The 21,304-nt window shown below is 42.3% G+C and overlaps 1 protein-coding gene across 8 annotated transcripts in view; it reads right to left on the reverse strand.

Moving 5' to 3' along the window:
* LOC140200617 (protocadherin-1-like) overlaps positions 1 to 21,304 on the reverse strand; it is a 514,369-nt gene that overhangs the window by 482,371 nt on the left and 10,694 nt on the right. The window lies entirely within an intron of this gene.

Genomic DNA, 21,304 nt, shown 5'->3' on the forward strand with positions numbered 1-21,304 from the left:
CACCAAACAACATCATGTGCAGTCTCGGTCTCGTCCTAGCTCACCTCTGACCTCTGGTCAGATCAGACCCCCAGTCCACTGCAGTTTGCCCACCAGGAGCACATTGGAGTCAACGGTGTTGTCATGAACCTGCTGAACTGGATAAACAGGGCAGCACTGTGAGGATCATGTTTTTCTGATTTCTCAAGTGCAACCCTCATTGCAGGGGGTAAAGCTCTGTTCAATGCAGATCGGCATTCCCATCGTATCCTGCATAATGAACTATCTGACTGGCAGATCACAGTCTGTGTGGCTTCAGAGCTGCATGTCAGACTGGGGCCCCACAGGGGACTGCATTGGCTCCCTTCCTGTTTACCCTGTATACCTCAGCAATAGTTAGGTGTATAAAGGAAAAATGGGACGATGAATCCTGGTGAAGGACTTTGTCAAATCCTACAAGCTGAGTCATCTGCAGCTCAACATTCGTAAGACAAAAGAGATGGTGATGGACTTTAGGAAGACTAAGCTTGCCTTGCTCCCTGTTACTATTGACATTAATGTGGTGAGAACCTACAAGTACCTGGGAGTGTACCTGGATGACGGATTTGAGTGGAGCCCTAACACAGGGGCTATGTATAAGAAGGGCCAGAGTCGCCTTTACTTCCTGAGGAGACTGAGGTCCTATGGAGTACGTGGGCTTCTCCTTCATATGTTCTAGCAGTCTGTTGACAACAGTACAATTTTCCTATGCAGTGGTGTGCTGGGGCAATGGCATCCACATGCGCGATGCCAACAGGCTCAATAAACTGATTAGAATGGCTGGCTGTTACGGGAGTCGAACTGGACACACTGGAGGCTGTGGTAGAACAAAGGACCATGCAGAAAATCCTGGCAATACTGGACAATGCTTCTCACCCTCTTCATGCCACCTTGGCTGAACAGAGGAGCACTTTTAGTAATAGACTAAGACAATTGTGCTGCTCCAAAGAGCGCTATACGAGGTCATTCTTACCCTCGGCCATTAGGCTCTAAAATGAGTCAACCTATAGTGATGATCCCCTCTGTTAGACTGTCTTAAGTTATTTATTTTTTATTCTTTCTTAATTTTCTTCTAATATTTGTATATCTGTGCACTTGTAATGTTACTGTGACATTGTAATTTCCTTTGGGATCTTTATAGTATCTATCTATCTAAAACTCTTCCTAAATCATACATTTGTTTTATTTAATAATGTACTTCATTCTTGGATATGAAGTTGGAGAGAAAAAGAGAGAGAGAGACCAAGGTAGAGAAAGAGAGATGGATAGAAAGAATTGAATTGAAGAGAGATAGAGAGAGAGAGAGAGAGAGAAAAAAAATTGAATTGAAGATAGAGAGAAAGAAAGAAGGAGAAAGGAATAAAAAAAAGAACCCAGTATAAAAGAAGCATAAATGACTGGTTTTCCCCAGCGTAAAGCCGGATGTGGGATATGCAGGTGAAGGTAGTTGCTTGGAAACGATTCAGCTGGCACTGGGCGTGAAGTCATAGAACAGGTGCAGTGCTGTGCATTGCTTCTCCTCCTGGGGGACAGGGTTATCTGGGTTTTCCTTTTCCCCTCCTTCCTCACTCTTGGGAAGCTTGCTAATCCACCAGTAATGAGGCATTTCTTTACCCCACAGATAAGATTAGGATTTGGAAACCAGTGCAACAGATGGTACTCCTCCAACCATCAGGATCTGCACATGTAAAACCAAGTCTAAATTCCATGATGATGAAGAACAGAGAAGAGAATCAATCTGCATTTCACGGAATTTCTCAGCATCTTCATTCACAGTTGGGCATCTCAGCCAGCATCTGATTCACATCCCCATTTATCCTCGGATTATGTACCTTGCTAAGATATTTTATAAGGCAGTAAACTGTCTACCACATTGGTGTATCTGAAATAAAACAGAAATGTTGGAAATACCCAGATAGTCAGGCAGCTTCTACGGTGAAAAACAAACATCGTCTCTAGCTGATGTCTCTTTGCAGAACCGCATTTCCCATGAGAAGTCAATGACTCACACAGAACCTTAACCTTGGCTATATTTAAAGTGGAAGTTGATAGGTTCTTGAGTAGTAAGGTCACCGAAGGTTCTGGGTTCTTTAAAGTTGTTATAGTCAGGAGTGGTAATGGGGATAAGCTCCCACTACTTATCAAATACTTCCAACGGCGTGCATCACAATTAGCTTCTGACAATCAAGTTCAGCTCCTGCCTTCAAGTGTGGCTTAGCTACTAAGCCTGGCTGAACCATTCTTCCTCACAAGTGAAGGGGAGGGCAAAGGTGAGTTACTGGCACGTTAAAACCAGTCTCTTTGGGCAGATAGGGCTCATCAGCCACGGTTGGCAGCTCATCTAGGAGAGGGAAAACTCTGATCTCAAAACTCTGCTGCCTTGCAGCTATACCAACTCATGGGGAAGACTTCAGGAGTAAACCTCAAGGGAAAAATCCAAAGCTGGAGTCCCTAAGGCAGTCCTACATTGAGTTAAATGTTGAATGGTAACTCCCGCAACACCATTGGTGCCAAACTGTATTGGTGTCTGCTGTTCCTTTGGATTCATCCACTGGGTGGAGAGGGGTTGTCTGCTGCATGTGCAACAGCTTGCTCTCCGTATGGTACTTATACTTCGCCTGCTTATCAGGTAGACAGCTGGGACACAGCATCCATGGTCAAGCCAGACCAACAAAGGGCCTCCAAAGTTGTGCAGGAGAAGGGAGGAATAATAAAATAACCATAATGGAACGGCTGAGCTGAATCAAATGGCCGAATGGCCTAATTCTACTCCTAAGTCTTATGGTCTTAAAGGATTTTCCCTCTCTTTAGACGCTGCTTGACCTGCTGGATATTTTTACTTCTCTGTTTTATTCCAGGTTTCCAACATCTGTATTGTTTTATTTCTGTCTCCATACCCAGAGTTTCATTTTGGGCAGAACAATTAAAGGTGTTCAGTTACTTTCTCGAAAGTATATGAATAAAGCAGTTATTTTTTTTATTATTCAGGGCCACTTTCACAGTTCTGTGTTCTTCATAAATATTGTCAATACAAGTTCAAGTTTATTGCCATTTAGCCATACCCATGTATACAGCTAAACGAAACATCATTCCTCTGAAACCAAGGTAGAAAACACCATACGTACAGCACACACGGTTGCAAAGTAGTATTAGCACAAGCCTACGAGTGACAGGGCGTGAAGACTGTCTAGTTGATATGAAGTGTGAGATGCATGCTTATGTAAGATTCTAGAGTGGTTCAGCTCACTGAATTTTGAATCTCCAGCTACAATGCTGGAACTTAAACTCATCTCTTTGAATAATTTGTTGACTTAATTCTCCTGGTGTTAGACTTTACAATGTGGTAAAACTCTGATAATTTACTCACCCATTGTCCAAATATGCCAAAAGCTTGGCATCCAGCACATCACAGTCCCATTCCCTCACTCTACTGAAAGAAAGTTTTGGTACAATGCTCCTTATAAATCCAACAGGTCTCATTTGCTCATCAAGACATCATTGTCACATCCCCACCACTGAGTACCTCTACAAGGAGCACTTCCACAAGGAAGCAACAACCATCATCAAGGAGCCCTCCCATCCAGGTCATGCTCTCTGCTCACTGCTACCATTGCGAAGGTGGTACAGGAGTTTTAGGTCGCACACCATAGAAGATTGGCTGTTTGACCAGAGGCAAGGAGTGGGAATGAAGAGGTCTTATTCCGGTTGGCTGCTGATGATAAGTGGTGTTCCACAGGGATCTGTATTGGGACCACTTTTTTTCACATTATATGTCACCAGTTTGGATGGCAGGTTTGATGGCTTTGTGGCCAGGTTTAAAGATGATACAAAGATCGGTGGAGGGGCAGGTAATGTTGAAGAAGCAGGAAGTCTGCAGATGTCTTGGACAGATTGGGAGAATGGATAGACGGGATATAGTGCAGGGAAGCGCATGGCCATGCACTTGTTAGAAAGAGTAAAGGCATAGGCTATTTTCTAATTGGGGAGAAAATTCAAATGTCAGAAATGCAAAGAGACTTGGGAGTCCTTGCAAGCTAAGTCGGTGATAAAGAAGGCAAATGCAATGTTAACATACATTTTGAGAGGATTAGAATATAACAGCAAAAATGTAATGCTGAGTCTTCATAAAGAATTGGTCAGACTGCACTTGGAGTATTATGAGCAGCCACTGGAGAGGGTCCAGAGGAAGTTAACAAAAATTATTCCGGGAATGAAGGTGTTAATACATGAGGAGTTTTTGATGCTCTGAGCCTGTACTCACTAGACTTAAGAAGAATGGAGGGGTGGGGGGGATCTCATTGAAACCTATTGAATATTGGAAGGCCTTGACAGAGTGGATATGGAAAGAATGTTTCCTATAGTGAGGGAGTCTAGGACTAGAGGGCACAGCCTCAGAATAGAGGGAAATCCATTTAGAACAGAGATGAGGAGTGATTTCTTTAACTAGAGTGTGGTGAATCTGTAGAATTTATTGCCATGGAGGCCAAGTCAATAAGTATATTTAATGCAAGGGTTGATAGCCTCTTGGTTAGTTGGGGTGGGGGGGGGTCAAAGGTTACTGGGAAAATGGGGTTGAGAGAGATATTAAAATCAGCCATGATGGAATGGCAGAGAAGATTCGATTGGTTGAGTGGCCTAATTCTGCTTCTGGGATTGTACTGACGAAGGGTCTCGGCCTGAAACGTCGACTGCACCTCTTCCTAGAGATGCTGCCTGGCCTGCTGCGTTCACCAGCAACTTTGATGTGTGTTGCTGGGATTGTACTACCAGATTCAGGAACATGTATTACTCTTCAACCATCAGACTCCTGAACCGGTGTGGATAACTTCACTCACCTCACCATTGAGCTGATCACTGAACACAAGCTATGGACTCACTTTACAGGACTCTGCTACTCATGTTCTCAGTATTGTTTATTTGTTTATTATTCATTTTTTAATTGTATTTGTACAGCTTGTCATCCTTTGCACATTGGTTGTCAGTCTTTGTGTGCAGTTTTTCACTGATCATATTACGTTACTTTGGTTGACCGTAAATGTTTACAAGAAAATGAATCCCAGGGTAGTAATTGGTGACATATACATACTTTGACAATGAATTTTCTTTGTTAACATCTCCATATAACTCACACTGGGGCCTCATACCCTCTCTAAACTTACCACACTCTCTCTAAACTTAGCAGACTTGCTTTTCTTTGCTTCCTTTAATCTCACCTGATTCACTGAAAGATGTATTATTCTACTGTATAACTGTGTAAATCAAAAAAAATCAACAGTGTGTTGGTGAACATAACCACCCGAAGGTCCAGAAAGCTGGCTGGTTTTGTGATATTGGGGTGGGACAAGATATGGATAGCAGGATGTACAACTGTAATGCTTGACCAACTAACTACCGAGACAGAGAGTAAGTTAAAGCAAGTTCATAGAATCAGAGACCAAGCCACGTTTTGAGTGTTAGCACTGAGCATTCTATGTACAGCAGGCAACCCTGATCTTCTTCTCAGTATACATACTGTACTTACCCCAGGTAGTCTTAAATGGAATCAAATATCTAACAGCCAAGTACGCCTGTTAACATTGAACACATTAAATGGGACTAGGCAGACTAACAGTTTGGCATGGACTGGGAGGGCCAAATGCTGTAGTGTTGTGTGATGCATTCGCCAGTCTTAGAGTCATAGAATGTACAGCACCATAAGTCCCTTCAACCCATCTAGTCCATGCTGAACTAATAATCTGCCTCGCCACATTAACCTGCACCTGGACTATGGCCCTCTGTGCCCCTCCTTTCCATGTACCTATCCAAATTTCTCTTAAAAATTTGAAATTGAACTCACATCCATTACTTCCACAGGCAGCTTGTTCCACACTCACACCACCCTTGAGAGAATAAGTTCCCCCTCGTATTCCCCTTAAATATTTCACTTTTATCTTGATGAAGCTGAGCATCTCACTTGCCCAGTCGTGTCCCCACCTGCATCACCGCATCACCACTATCTTCCCCAGCTTTGGAGCACCTCTCCATCATACAGAGTTTGCACTTTCACTTCTCTTCTCATTGAAAAAGCAAATGCGGAAACAAGCAACTACTTTGCCTGTGGGTAAATTACAAGTTGCTGTCATGCTTTATAAGGCTGCCTTCAGGGCAAAAATACTTCCTAAATTTTGCCGCTGCATTTATAAAATTGATTTGTATCCTGGGAATAGTAATGACGACTTGACGAAACTGCCTGGTAGCTTTGGTGGAATTACCAACTTCTCTAAACTGACAAAGACAGGCTGGGAATCAGGACTGGATTGAGTAGCAAAGTATCAGTGTTCATACTCACGTCAACTCGTTCGACTTCACCAAGTGTCATCACATTGGGCAAGAGTTGGCATGGGTGGCGGGGTGGAGATACGTCTCTACTAATGATAGGCTAAGGCACTCCTTCCCTCTGCTAACCTGCAGGTCACCCTTGGGTCACGTGAAGCAATCACAGCAGGTGCTGGGTGGTTGTATGAGCAGCCAGTGCATATTACAAGTCCTGGTTATGCGACCACTGACACTGGGCAGACAATCTCCGAAGAGTATTGATAATGGCTGAGATCACCCGTCTTGTAAAGACACTGCCCAGAAGAATGCAATGGCAGAACATTTCTGTAGAAAAATTTGCCAAGACCAGTCATGGTCATGGGTAAAGAATAAGAACAACAGCGTGAAGGGAGTCTTCACCCCATGCAACGATCAGATGGAAGACCATGCTCGGCCACATCATACGACATGATGATGAAGACGAGTTGCAGCTCTCTTCACTAGAAGTGGAGTGGAGGTTGATAAGTTTGTGATTAGTAAGGGTATCAAATATTAGGGGAAGGAGGCAGGAGATTGGGTTTGAGAGGGTAATAAATCAGCTCAGATGGGATGGCAGTGCAGACTTAATGCGCTGAATGGTCTAATTCTGCTCCTGTGTCTTATGGACTTATAGCTGAATCTTGCCTAGGTCTTGAATTTGAACACAGTCATTTGGGGTACAAGAGATGAATGGGTAATGTTTACCCATTATTCAAACATGTAGAGGAGGAAAATTTGTTTACTTAAACCGTGCACTTGCCATCAACTCATTGCATGCTGGAGATGTAATCCAACCACATGAGAGATACTAATTTGCTGCAGCTTTACTTAAGAACCTGGAGTTTAAATTGGAGGCTAAATTAATGTCTCAACTAGTTCATTAAACACCCATGCTGAAGGTAGCAATGTCCAGCTCTTCGGAAGCTCTCCAGGGTAAATACACAATGCACTAAGGTCCTAATTAGACAACAAACTGGGTTTAGAGTTAAAGAAATATAGCATAAAAACAGGCCTTTTCACCCTTCAGCCCAACTGACTATAGCATCCTCCCTGCTAGTCCCAGTTGTCCATCCTCAGCCGGTAACTGTCCAAACTCTTTCCCTCTCTGTACTTATTCAAATGTCAGAATGTTTCATTTTGGACCAGATTCTAAATTTGACTGTCAATTTAATTAACTTTAGGAAGAGGCTACATAAACTTCCATATTTTCAATGGTTAAACCTTGGTTGTGATCACATATAATTGTTAGGTAACCCAGAGCAACACAAGAACCTGGAGGAACTCAGCAGATCAGGCAGCATCTATTGTAATGAATACACAGTCAATATTTTGGACTAAGACTCTTTATCAGGACTGGCAAAGAAGGGAGAATAATAATAATTATAATATGTATGACCCTCAGTGGAAGACAACCCTGCAATCTGAGCAGAGTAGATGTTAACAAAGAGGTATCAAACACCTGGCTCAGAGTTGAAGACCTTTTTCCAGAAACAGAGAGGTTACTTATGGCATACAGGACCAGGTAGTTAACACAAAAAAAATTATCAAGCACACAAATTCAAAAAAATTATCAAACACCAACAAATTCAAAACGATAAATGTAGAAAATGCCAAGACAAACCAGAAACAATCCAACACATTCCAGAATCCTGAAGCAGTTTAACTCAATCTGAATACTTACACAGGGTCAATCAAGTGGCGAACATCATTCCCCAAAATCTTGTTTTAAAATACAAACTCATAAAAGACACTATACCTTACTATAAATACAACCTGATCCAGTCTTAGAGTCAGAATTCTATAAATTATATTATGACTGATCCATTATTACAGATAGGACAATCCATAATAACCATCGGGATTGAATATTACAAGATAAACAAGCAAGAACAACTTAGTTAATAGAAATAGTCATTCCAAACACACATAACCTACAGAAAAATCAAAAGTGAAAAACACCACAAATATGCTGAATTAAAAGTGGAAATTGAAAGACTATGGAACACGAACAGAGTATATATTGAAAAAGGATCTAGTGTTTTTTACATATATCTTTTTTCAATATACCGAGAATAGATTGTCCCGATAGTAATGTTTACAACCGTTATCATCCCAAATGCACCGCACAATAGCATTAAACCATTAGACTGACACAGCGATAGTTATGTACATCTCCAGAATGATTAAACACCACTACAATGGTCCGAAAGTTTCTAGTAGTTGAGAAATGAGTGTGCTTGCCTTACCAGCTTGAGCTGAGAAAAAAATAAACATAATAATAACTTTATTTATAGAGCACTTTTCATATGACAATGCAGTTCAAAGTGATTTACAACAGGATAAGAGAGCACAAATGAAAAAAAGATAAATAAACATGAAAAAAAAAGACTGAAAGATGTTTGTTAAATGCAAGGTTAAAGAAACAGGTTTTAAACTGGTGCTTAAAGGGGAGTGGGAGGCGGGATGTAGATATGTTTAAAAGTGTCAGCCAAGTCTGTATCTCATATAGTTTTAGGTACTGAATTCCACAGTATAGGGGCATAGTTCAGAAAAGCCGACCAGCTAAGTATCTTTTGAGGGAGATGGTTTAAACTGAAGAGACCAGTAGATGACGACCTGAGAGCTTGAGCAGGATCCCTCCAGCATTCTGTGTGTGTTGCTCTGGATTTCCAGCACCTGCAGAATCTCTTGTGTTTATGCAACACAAGGTCCTCTCCGCTTGACTGGGGAAGAATGTTAAAAGAACGCAGCCGATGACGGAAGGCTGTTGGTTAAATCAAAGACCAGGCACTGGGAATCTGAGTGAGCGCAGCAGTAGCACTGTGTGAGGGATCTCTGGGGAAGAATTTTTGGCTCCTCTTCAGCACCTGCTATTGTGAACGAATATAAAGGGTACTAGTGAGAGGAGAAAATTGGAAAGTACAGCATGAGAAGAATAATCCGTATTAACCTTCAGAATGCGCTGCTTCAGAGTGCTAAGGAAATGGATTTGTTGAATATTTGTAGGGTCAAAACAGCGAGACTTAGCATTGAAAAGGGAGTCAACTGCTATGGGACAGTAAAGTGATGGCCTACTTTTCACAGAGTGAAATAGGCCCTTCTCCCTAATGAGTCCATGCAGGTCAACCAGCACTTACTTCAGGGTTCAAAGTAAATTTATTATCAAAGTACATATATATCACTATATACAAGCCTAAGATTAATTTTCTTCTGGGCATACGCAATAAATCTATAGAATAATAACCATAACAGGATCAGTGAAAGACTGCCCAACTCGGGCGTTCAACCGGAGTGCAAAAGGTAATTAACCGTGCAGATACGAAAAGAAATAATAATGACAAATAAATAGCAAGAACATGAGGTGAAAAGGCCATGAAAGTGATTACATAGATCATGATGGGGCAAATGAAGCCAAGTGAAGTTCTGGTTCAAGAGCCTGTTGAATAAGGATAATCACTGTTCCTCAACCTGTTACTTATAGTAATCCTACATTAACAGAGGCATAGAGTTATATACCACGAAATCAGACCCTTCAGTCCATCTGATCCATGCTGACCAAAAAGCCAGTCCCATTTTCCAAGTTTTGGTCCACATCCCTATGGATAATTCCTATCCAAGTACATGGCCAAATGCTCTTTAAATGTTGTTAATGAACTGGAGCACCCAGAGGAAACCCATGTAGTCACACAGAGAATGCACAAATTCCTTCCAGACAGCGGCGGGCGACATTTGAACCCCGGTCGCTGGTGTTGTAAATAGCGTTCCACTAACCACAACGCTGCCGTGCTGCCCAGATGGTGGAGATGCTTCAAGTTAAAACAACATGTTCAACACTGGCCTGGCCTCAATCTCCTGGTAAAAACCAATCAGCCCGGTCAGAAATGGCCACTCTTAGCCTGCTAATAGATTGCAAGTTGGAAGTTTCACATAAGTGCTCACGAGCGCGACCTGCTCTGGCAGGTAATCACTCAATAATTTTGTGATCTCTTTTTATTCTCCCTTCAATCCCAGCAGATGCCCTCGATATGAATCTGGACCAAAGGACCTCTTTGCATGCTGTACGACTCTGCTAATGTCTTATAGCCTTATGATGCGGGTCATTGAGTTGTGAGCATGCTATGTTGGCACCAGAAACATGTAGAGACTTGTAGGCTGCCCCCAGCACAATCCTTGCTGATTTGATTTGACTCCAAAAGACACATTTCACTGTATGTTTCAATGTACATGGGACAAATAAGATTAATCTTTCAATTCATAAAACCATAAGACCGTAAGATATAGGAGCAGAATTTGGCCCATCGAGTCTGCTCCATCATTTCATCATGGCTGATCCATTTTCCCTCTCAGCCCCAATCTCCTGCCTTCATGCTCTGATTAATTTCTATTCAAACTCCTCAGCTATTAGCAGAGGTAGGCTATGCAGAGAAATGCAAGCTTGCTTTAGATGGGGCACGTGCACCTGAACATTTGCTGCCTTGCATTGTAAATTCAGCAAGCGCTGATGTAGACCAGTCCCTGAGGAGAAGACAGAAGGAGGAGAAAATTGGGGGCTATAACTCTGTAATCATCCATGCACAAATAAAACAAGTGAATCATAAAGACATCACAGCCATGTACAGCGATTCGGATACGGTAGTGGAACACTAAATGACCTCACTTTTGAGTCTGCAGTGCCGACACCAGACACCACTCTATTACTTCTGCCCTTTTACACTTACACTGTACAACTGGAGTCCACTGATGCGATGCCAGACTATAATCTGCATTATTTCTCCCCCCCGGTGCTTTACCGCACTATTAAAATTGGCAGGAAGACATGAAAGTCAAAGACCCGGAGACACACAACAGCCAAAATGAATAAAAGCCTAAAACATACATTTAGATGTTTTTTTGTGAAAAGGAATGCTGCAATAAGGTCCTGGAATCTTGCCGCTTGAGTGCCTTTACGCAGCACTCCTGACGGGCTGTTATTTGCCATGGAACATTGTTTGAAAGAAAAGAACACAAATGTAGCCCTTATAACAAGGCAGGGGTCCTAAAGGGTCTTTCACCTCCCAGTCAAATAGGCAAAGACCACAGCCACTAGAAACAAATCTCTCTCTCTCTCTCTCTCTCTCTGCACAGATAGAGGTATGTATATTTATGTAGAACAGATGTTGTAGTGTTGTGCAGACCGACATATTACAGCACATTTAGTAGAACAAGCCCAGAGCGTCATCACCATATGGACTGGCATCCCATCGTCAGTTGGTGCTTGCAGTACAAGGCTGTTAACTGGCACACCTTGGTGATTGTACAAATCCTCCCATTTATCAGATTCCATCCAGGGGCCAAGCAACACAGAAACTTGCTAATTCACAGCCAGTCCCAATGAAATGCGATCATTTTACAAATGAAGGCGCATGGGGAGGGAAGGAAAATACTTAAGTGGTCCAGACTTCTTTTTAGATACAGCACGGTAACAGGCCCTTCTAGCCAAATGAGCCCATGCCATCCAATTACACCCATGTGACCAACTAACCGACTGTCGCGTAAGTCTTTTGAAAGTGGGAGGAAACCGGAGGACTCGGAAGAAAGCCAAGAGAACGTAGAATTTCCTTACAGACAGATGCAGGATTTGAACCACTGTCACTGGCACTGTAAGAGTGTTATGCTAACCACTATGATACCATGCCACCCAGATGGTAAGGCTGCTTCAAGTTAAAACAAAATATTCAACACTGGCCTTGTTGTTCTGTTAAAAAAAACAATCGGCCGGTCGGAAATATCCACCCTTAGCCTGTTAATGGCATTGCTGTTGTTCCTTTCTGAGCCTTGTGGCGCATCGGATGGCAACCTTGCCTCCTTCAGCACCTTTGACTGCTTTTTTATGAGGCCAAGTTGCTAACTTGATGCTCAACCCAGCACGGATGGAAAGGGAGCAAGGAGCCAGCCAGATTCAAACCCGGGACCATTTACTTCAAAGTCTGGTGCAGATGCCACGACACCACCAGCTGGCTAGCTAATGGCATGCAAGTGTTTAAAATCTCATGCAAGTGTTCATGAGTGCAAGAATCCCAAACTTATGACCATATAACAGAACCAGAAATGGGCCATTCAGCCCATTGAACCTGTTCTAACATTCAGTAAGATGATGACTAACCCAACTTCCCTTATCTGCTTTCCTGCCTTCTTAAAATAATCCTTGGTCATCTTACTGATTAAAAATCCATTTTAATGTTTAATTTTATTTAGTGTGGAACAGCCCTTCCAGCCCAATGAGCCACACCACCCAGCAACCCACCAACTTAACCCTAGCCTAGTCACAGGACAATGTACAATGATCACTTCATCTATATTTGGATTGTGGGAGGAAACCAGAGTACCTAGAGGAAACTCCCATGGTCACTGGGAGGATGTACAAACTCCCTACAGGGGGTGCCAGAAATGAACTCTGGGCTCCAGAATGCCTTGAGCTGTAATAGCATCACACAATTACAGAGGTCACTGAAGGATCAGAAGTGGAGAATGTCAGCAAATTTAAATTTCTTGGTGCTATCATGTCAAGGGATCTGTCCTGGGCCCAGCACATAAGTGCAATTACAAAGGAAGCATGGCAGTAACTCTACTTCTTTAGCAGTTTACAAAGATTCAGCACGACAACGAAAATTGTGACAAACATTTATGGATGTGTGGTGGTGGGTATATTGAATGGGTGCAACTCAGCCTGGTAAGGAAATACCAATGCCCTGGAATGGAAAATCATACAAAGTGTAATGGATACAGCCCAGGCCATCACAGATAAAGCCCTCCTCAACACTGAGCTCATCCATACAAAGTGCTATCGCAGGAAAGCAGCATCCATTATCAGGGACTCCTACCAAACCAGGTCAGGCTCTTTTCTCACTTCTGCAATCAGGAAGAAGGTACAGAAGCCTTAGGACTCACACCACCTGGTTCAGGTACGGTTATTACCCCTCAACAAATGCTCTTGAAAGGGGATAAATTCACTCAACCTCATTCGCCCCATCAATGAAAGGCTCTCACAATCTGTGGACTCACTTTCAAGGACTCTTCATCTCATGTTCTCGATATTCATAGCTTTTTTTTTCTTTTGTATTTTCAGTTTGTTTATGTCCCACACTGGTTGAATGCCCAGTTTGTGCATTCAGTGTTCATTGATTCTATTATGGTTATCATTCTATTATGGAATTACTGAGTATGCCCACAAGACAATGAATCTCAGGGTTGTATATAGTATTTGGATAATAAACTTACTTTGAACTTTTGAACTGTAAACTTCTACGCTACCATAGCATGGAATATATTTAAGGATTCAGTTACCACAGCATCCTGGATCAGTTCCAAAGACTCAAATCCCTATGAGGAGAAATGCCTCCTCACCTCTGCCTTGATTGGGTGTCTCATTATTCTGTCTTGGACTTTCCCAGGACTTTTTGTTAAGTTTCTGAATAATCTTCCGTGAATCAGTAAGTTGCCACTTATTCTTCTAAGCTCCAGCAAGCAAAAAGTATTCAATGTTTGCTAATAAGACAACTTCTCCATATTCAGGATCATCCTAGTGTGAACCTTTTCCAAATTGTCTCCACTAATAATTTCTCTTTCCTTGGAGAGCCAAAATTATACATGCAACTTTAGCTGTGCATTCATTAGTGATTTCAACAGCAGCCGTTCTGACTTCTATACTTCAACCTCCTTGATTTGATAAATCATCAAAAACTTGACCACGTTTCTACACAGATGCCATAGAGAGTATACTAACTAGTTGCATCACTGTCTGGTACAAAGGGGCCACTGCCCAGGATCAATAAAATTTGCAAAGGGTTGCAAACAAAACCAGCTCCACCACGGGCACTAGCCTCCTGCCAACAAGGACATCTTCAAATGGCAATGCCTCAAGAAGGCAGCACCCGTCTTTAAGGACACCCACCAACCCAACATGCCATCTTCTGACTGCTACCATCAGAGTGGAGGTACAGGAGCCTAAACACACACACACACACACACACACACACACACACACAGAACGTTTTAAGAATAGCTTGGAGTCATAGTCGTAGGAAAGTACATTAACAAAACAGGCCCATCGGCCCTTTTAGTCCATGCTGAAACCATTTAAACTTCCTATTCCCATTGCCCTACACCGGGACCATAGCCCTCCATATCCCTACCGTCCGCGTACCTCTCCTAGTATATGTTATGTCTTACACTGCACTGCTGCCGCAAAACAATAAAGTTCGCAACAGGTCAATGATAATAAACTTGATTCTGATTCTGAAATAAAAGCCAGCAATAATTTGGTCTTCGTATATTGGCTGTCTATATTTCACATACTAGGTCCTCCAAATACCCTTCTGTTGTATTTTCTTCTCCATCAAACTAACAGTTTTTTAAAAACCATTTTTCCTTCCATAGTGAACAACATCACCTTTTCCTGAATCATACTCCATTCACCAACATTTTTTCCATACGTTTAATCAATATCTCTCTTTATTCTCCTCACAACTCATCCTCCACCCTGCTTTCAAATTATCTACAAATCTGTCTACAGCTCATTCCTCTGAACCATTTATATTGTAAATGGCAGCATTTTAACAGTGATCTCTGTGACACTCCTTTTGTTACAGGACACCAACCTGAAAATGAAGCCCTTATCCATAAAAAATGCTTCCTGCTACTTAATCAATTCTTTACTCATACTAACATATTAGCTCCAACACCACAAACTCTTATCTTACAGAGAAACCTCTCGTACTGCACCTGGTCAAATGCCCTTCAATAGTCCAATCACATTATAATTCCTTTTCTCTCTGGCTGATCCTTCCTCAAAGAAGTCTATAAATTTGTCAGGCAGGATTCCCCGATCCAGTTTAATCAGATGATAACTTCCAAATGTTTTACTAATACAACCTGAATAAAAATATAATGTAGAACAGTACAGTGCAGGAACAGGTCATTCGATGCATGGTGTTGCAACAAGCTAATTGAACTAGTAATTAAGTGCTAACTAAATTAATCCATTCTGGCTATGCAATATCCATATCACCATTCTCTACACATTCACGTGCCTATCTAAGAGCCTATTAAGTGTGTCTGTTGTATTTGCCTCCAGTAACATTCTGACAGCCCGTTCCAGGCACCCGCCCCTCTGCGTGAAAAAAACTTGCCCCACACATCTCCCTTGAACTTACTTCCTGCCTCCTTAAAACACATGTTTTCTGGTATTAGGCATTTTGCCCCTGGGAAAAATAACTGATTGTCTATCAATGCCTCTCAATCTTACAAACCTCTATCAGGTCTCTCTCCTCAGCCTCTGTCTCTTCAGAGAAAACAACTCTAGTCTGCCCAACCTCTTCTTATAGCGCATATCGTATAATCAAGGCATCATATTATTAAAGAAACAGTAAATAGATTCATAGAGTCATAGAAAAGTTCAGAACAGAAACAAGCCATTCAGCCCATCTAGTCTGTGCCAAACCATTTGAACTGCCTACTCCTATCGAGCTGCACTGGGACCATAACCCTACTACTATCCATGTGACTACCCAAATTTCTCTTAAATGTTGAAATGGAGCTCCCATCCACCAATTGCGCGGGCAGCTCATTCCATCCTCTCAATACCTTCTGAATGAACAAGTTCCCCCTCATTTTTCACTCAAAACTTTTCACCTTTCACCTTTAACCTCTAGCGGTGCCCCACTTAACCTCAGTGGAAAAAGCTTGCTTGCATTTACCCTGTTTCCCTCATAATTTTGTATTCCTCTATCAAATCTCCCATCTCTTATTCTTATATTATGCAATAGGCTAACTGTTCTACAGCTGACAAGGTCTCCCTTCCTTCTTTGAATAAAGTGATTACACCGGGTGTTTTCCAACCCCTCAGTCCCTCTCCAGAATCTAATGATCTTTGGTCCATGCAATCTATCCAGTACATTGCATACGAATCTCTCAATCCATACTGATGACCAAGGGCATTGATAGCACAGTTGAGATCTTGTCAATGTGCTGGGGTCAGAAGAAGGTGGATTAGACACATGGTGCACAATGTAACCATCTATTAGTCTGGCATATATTCCTCATGTGCAGTAACAGATTTAAAATATCCGATTCTCTATTAATGATTTGGTATCGTCCTCCTGTGATCCCAGCACAAGACGAACGTGAGAACTGGTTTGGCTTTCTCACTCTGTTACTAGAAAACAATCTTCACCATCCGGTCCATGCTCTCTTCTCACTATTACCATTGGGAAGGAGGTACAGGAGCCTTAGGACCCGCAGCATCCAGCTCAGGAACAGTTATTACCCTTCAACCATCAGGCTGCTGAATCAGTGTGGACAACTTCACTCACCTCAACACTGAACTGATCCCATAATTTACAAACTCACTTTCAAAGACTCTACAACTCGTGCTCTCAGTATTATTTGTTTTATTTGCATAATTTGTCTTCTTATTTGGTTGTCGTCAATTTTCGTTTATGTATATTTTTTCACAACTTCTACTGTATTTCTTTATTTTCCTGAATGCCTGTTGGAAACGGAATCTCAGCGTAGTATATGATGACATATATGTACTTTGATAATAAATTCACTAAGACATCCCTTTGATATTGGACATCAGATAATCTGTTTATAAGGAGTTTAAACAGAGAGTTATGAAAAAATCAGATCAAATGAGCATGAGTACCTCAGAGCCCACTGCTATGAGGTTTATTTCCTCAACTGCCATCTGTAAAGCTGCCAAGGAATACTTGAAGACAGCATGAGTGTTGACGCAAAGAAGATTACAGAAGAGGTTTACTGGGATGCAGCCTGGATTAGATGGCATGAGTTATAATGAGAGGTTGAACAAACTTTGGTTGTTTTTACTGGAATGGCGGAGACTGAGAGGAAACCTGACAGAAGCTTATAAGATTATGAGAGTCATAAGAGACAGTTAGAATCTTTTTTTTTCCCTGGAGTAGATTAAAGATTAGCTTTAGTTGTCACATGTACGTTGAAACATGCAGTAAAATGTGCCATTTGTGTCAAGTCAAATCAGCGAGAACTGTGCTGGGTGGCCCACAAATGTTGCTATGCTTCTGGCGCTAACACAGCATGCCCAGGATTCACTAATCCTGACTGCACATCTTTGGTACGTGGGAGTCAACCGGAGCACCTGGTGGAAATCCACACAATCACAGGGGGGACATACAAACTCCTCACAGACACCAGCAAGAAACGAACTTCAATCGTACTGCTGGCACTGTAAGTCGAAGTGCCAATCACTATGCTACTATGCTGACCTGAAGAACGGTCAAATACCAGAGGACGTGCATTTAAAGATTTCAAATGAAAGTAGGGGGGTGGGGGGGAGCGTACAGGGAGGGAAGTAACTTTAAAACAGATGTGCACACAGCAAATTATTTTCATTTTAAACCACAGAGTGGTAGGTGCCTGGAATGGGTTGCCAGAGGTGCTGGTGGAAGCAGATATGATAGGGTGGAAGATAGACAATGAGGGACTTGATCGGGTGCAGGCTGAAAAGATTCAGTTTAATTCGGCATTGTGTTTGGCGTAGATATTGTGGGACACGTAGCCAGCTCCACCACTGTACTGTTCCATTTTCTATGCTTTCAAGTTTATTCTCTCAGCCTGTCATCGGCAATGCTGTCAAGGGACACTGGTGTCAAGGCAAAGAAGGGTAGACAAAGATAGTCCAACAGAACCAGCTGATAAGTCACAAGATACCACTATCATCACAAAAAAACTCTTGCTGACTGTAGCGCTGAAAAAGCAGTTGCTCAGCAGATATTTGCATTCACCACTGCTCAATTGCTGACTAGGATCGAGTTTATATGTAGAGAATAATATTTCATCCGTATCTACCCGAACATCTGGAGAGAGAGAGAGAGAGAGAGAGATCCCAAAAAGAATCGAAGTCAGCTTGTTTCCTCAGCTTTCACAGCAATAAATTAGTTAGTCATTTGAAGGACAAGAGATATACCACTGTGTGCTGTAAAGCACGACAGCAAGAGTATCAGGTGATCCGAAGGCTTCAGGTTGCAAAGTTAGCAGATCTGGACTGTAACTGAGTCAGTTATCTTCTGCACTGTTCAAAGGAATAAGAGCAACAATAAGCCTACCCCTTTTAACTCACCTTCAGTATCAGTACTGCAGGTAGGATTTTCAACTGATTAATCATGTTTTTACGTTACCCCTAAACCAAACCACTGGATGGGAAGATGCTTGACCCTTCAAAGTGGGTTTCTCAAACACTGAACAACTGGCAGAATAAAATGTCTCTTCTTCCACCCCCCCGCCCAACAGCATGAATCAAAATTCACACAGAACTGGTCCTCAAACCCCACCACTAAACTTTGTGGGTGTCACAAAAGTTGTCGGAGTTGTGAACAGTGAAGAAGTTGTGGACACCACCCAGTCTATCGTAGGCAAAGCCTCACCAACGTTGTGCTCGTCTACAAGGAGCACAGCCACAAGAAAGCAGCATCCATCTTCGAAGACCCCTGACATCCAAACTGCTGCCATTTTGAAGATTCAGGAGCCTTAGGTCCCATACCACCAGGTTCAGGAACATTTACTACCTTCAACCACCAGGGTTCTGAACCAGCACGGGTAATTTCAGTCACCTGAGCCCTGAACTGACTCCACAACCTACTTTCAAGGATGCTACAACTCATGTTCTCAGTATTATTTATTTATTTGCAAAATTTGTTTTCACTTGCACATTGGTTGTTTGTTCGTCTTTGTGTGTAGTTTTTCATTGATTCTATTGTATTTTTTGCTTTACTGTGAATGCCTGCAAGAAAATGAATCACGTGGTAGTATATGGTGATATATAGGTATTTGATAATAAATTTACTTTGAACTTTGAACAAAAGACACAGCAGGATATAGTTCAGATTCAAATACAGGTGGAGATATAGTGAATAAAGTTTAATCTGGGCAAGTATGAGGTGCTTACATCAAGGGAGGTTAAATGTAATCACTTGAAAAGGCCAGGACCTTAAGAGCACAGAGGGATCTTGAGGTCCAAGTTCTGAAAGGGCTACACAGGTAATTAAGAATGACAAAGGTGGTGTATGCTGTGCTTGGCATCGTCGCCACTGAATATAAGAATCAAGACATCATGCAGATGCTTTTACGGTGTTGGACTGTTCTATGTTTCAGCTTCAGATTCAGAATATTTATATTTATATTTCAGAATATTTATCACATGTACATCAAAACATACAGTGAAATACATTGCTTACGTTTAACAGTCAACACAACCTAAGGATGTGCTGGGGACAGCCCACAAGTGTAGCCACACATTTCCGCACCAACACAGCAAACCCACAATGTTCAGCAGAACAACACAGAAGACAACAAGCAACAAAACAACAACAGCAAAACAAGCTCTTTCCCTCCCTCCCACACTTCCTCACACCCAAACCCCCCCACACGCACAGTCCTCCAATCTCGGGACAAGCCTGCAGACCTCCAGTGGATTGGCAGGCAGTGGGCCTCCATCTTCTCCAGTGGTCTCGCAGACTCGCCAGAGATTTGACTACCAGGCTTCGATCTCTGACATCAACCCGAGGACTAGCTGATGACAGTGTCCCTAACTCTGGGCCTTGGATTCCAGACTTGCCAATGACAGGACCCTAAACTTCAGACTCACCATTAATGGGACCCTGAACTCCAGACTCGCCATTGATGACCCCCTGAACTCCAGAATCGCCAATAATGGGACCTTGAACTCCAGACCTTAAACTCCAAACTCACCAATGTTGGGACATTAAACTCCAGACTCACCAATGAAGGGACCCTGAACTCCAGGCCTGAAACTTTGTAGTCTATATATTAAACTCAGGGCAAAGCATGTTTTGACTCTTGGGAACCCCTGAATCTGTCAGGAATGGGAAAAGGTCTCCCCTTCTACAGTCGCATCAATCATTTACTTCCTTTTCCCCCATTCAATATACTTAAAGAAATATTAGCTATATTTGTCACGTGCACAGAAATGTCGAAATGTGTCATTTGTGTCAAACCAAAGCAATGCGGATTGTACTAGGCAGCCAGCAAGCACTGCCATGCTTCCAGCGCCGACATAGCATGTCTACAATTCACAAAACCTAACTGTACATCTTTGGCACGTGGATCACCCAGAGGAAACCCGTGATCAATGAGAACACGCAAACTTCTCACAGGAATGAAGCTGAGTGGGTGATCGCCGGCACTGCCATTGCCAACTAACCACTGCTGTGTCTACTGTGTCGGTCCCTGAACTTTATGCTCACTTCCCGAGCAATGCAAATCAGACAGATTCCGGGCCCTTTTGATGCCCGTAAGCCTCTTTCTAAATAGATATCGATTCAGTTCCTTTTTGGAGCTATTAATAAACCAAGATTGATGGTTTGTCCTGACAGTCAAGTCATTGGGTTGATTTGTAATGTGGTGGAAACAGTGTGCAGAGCAATATCCATGCACGTGTGTAAAGAAAGTAACCAGTAACAGTTACACAAACTGCATGACCACAGCAATGCCAATATGGTGCTTTCAAATGAAATTCTAAAATTAAACAAATAGGCAAAAATCATTTATGATTCAACATGAAGTTTTGATATTTATAAACCTTAGGAATGAAAAACTGCAGTCTCAGTTTTTCAACTTACCACTGGTGATACGTTTGCGGCTCTGGCTATAGCTTTCAAGATTCAAGATTATTTTGTGTCCATGGAAACGTACAGTGAACGGTGTCATTTGCGTTAACAACCAGCACAGCTGAGGATGTGCTGGAGGCAGCCCGCAAGTGTCACCCCACATTCTGGCGTCAACGTAGCATACCCATAATGCTCAGCAGAACAACAGAGAACACAACCAAACAAAACACAGCAAACAACAATAGCTAAACAAGCCCCTTTCCCCCACTGCCACACACTCTCACAGTCCTCTAACCCCAAGACAGTCCCTA

The sequence above is a fragment of the Mobula birostris genome, chromosome 7, assembly GCF_030028105.1.
Source record: "Mobula birostris isolate sMobBir1 chromosome 7, sMobBir1.hap1, whole genome shotgun sequence".
Classification (NCBI taxonomy): Eukaryota; Metazoa; Chordata; class Chondrichthyes; order Myliobatiformes; family Myliobatidae; genus Mobula; species Mobula birostris.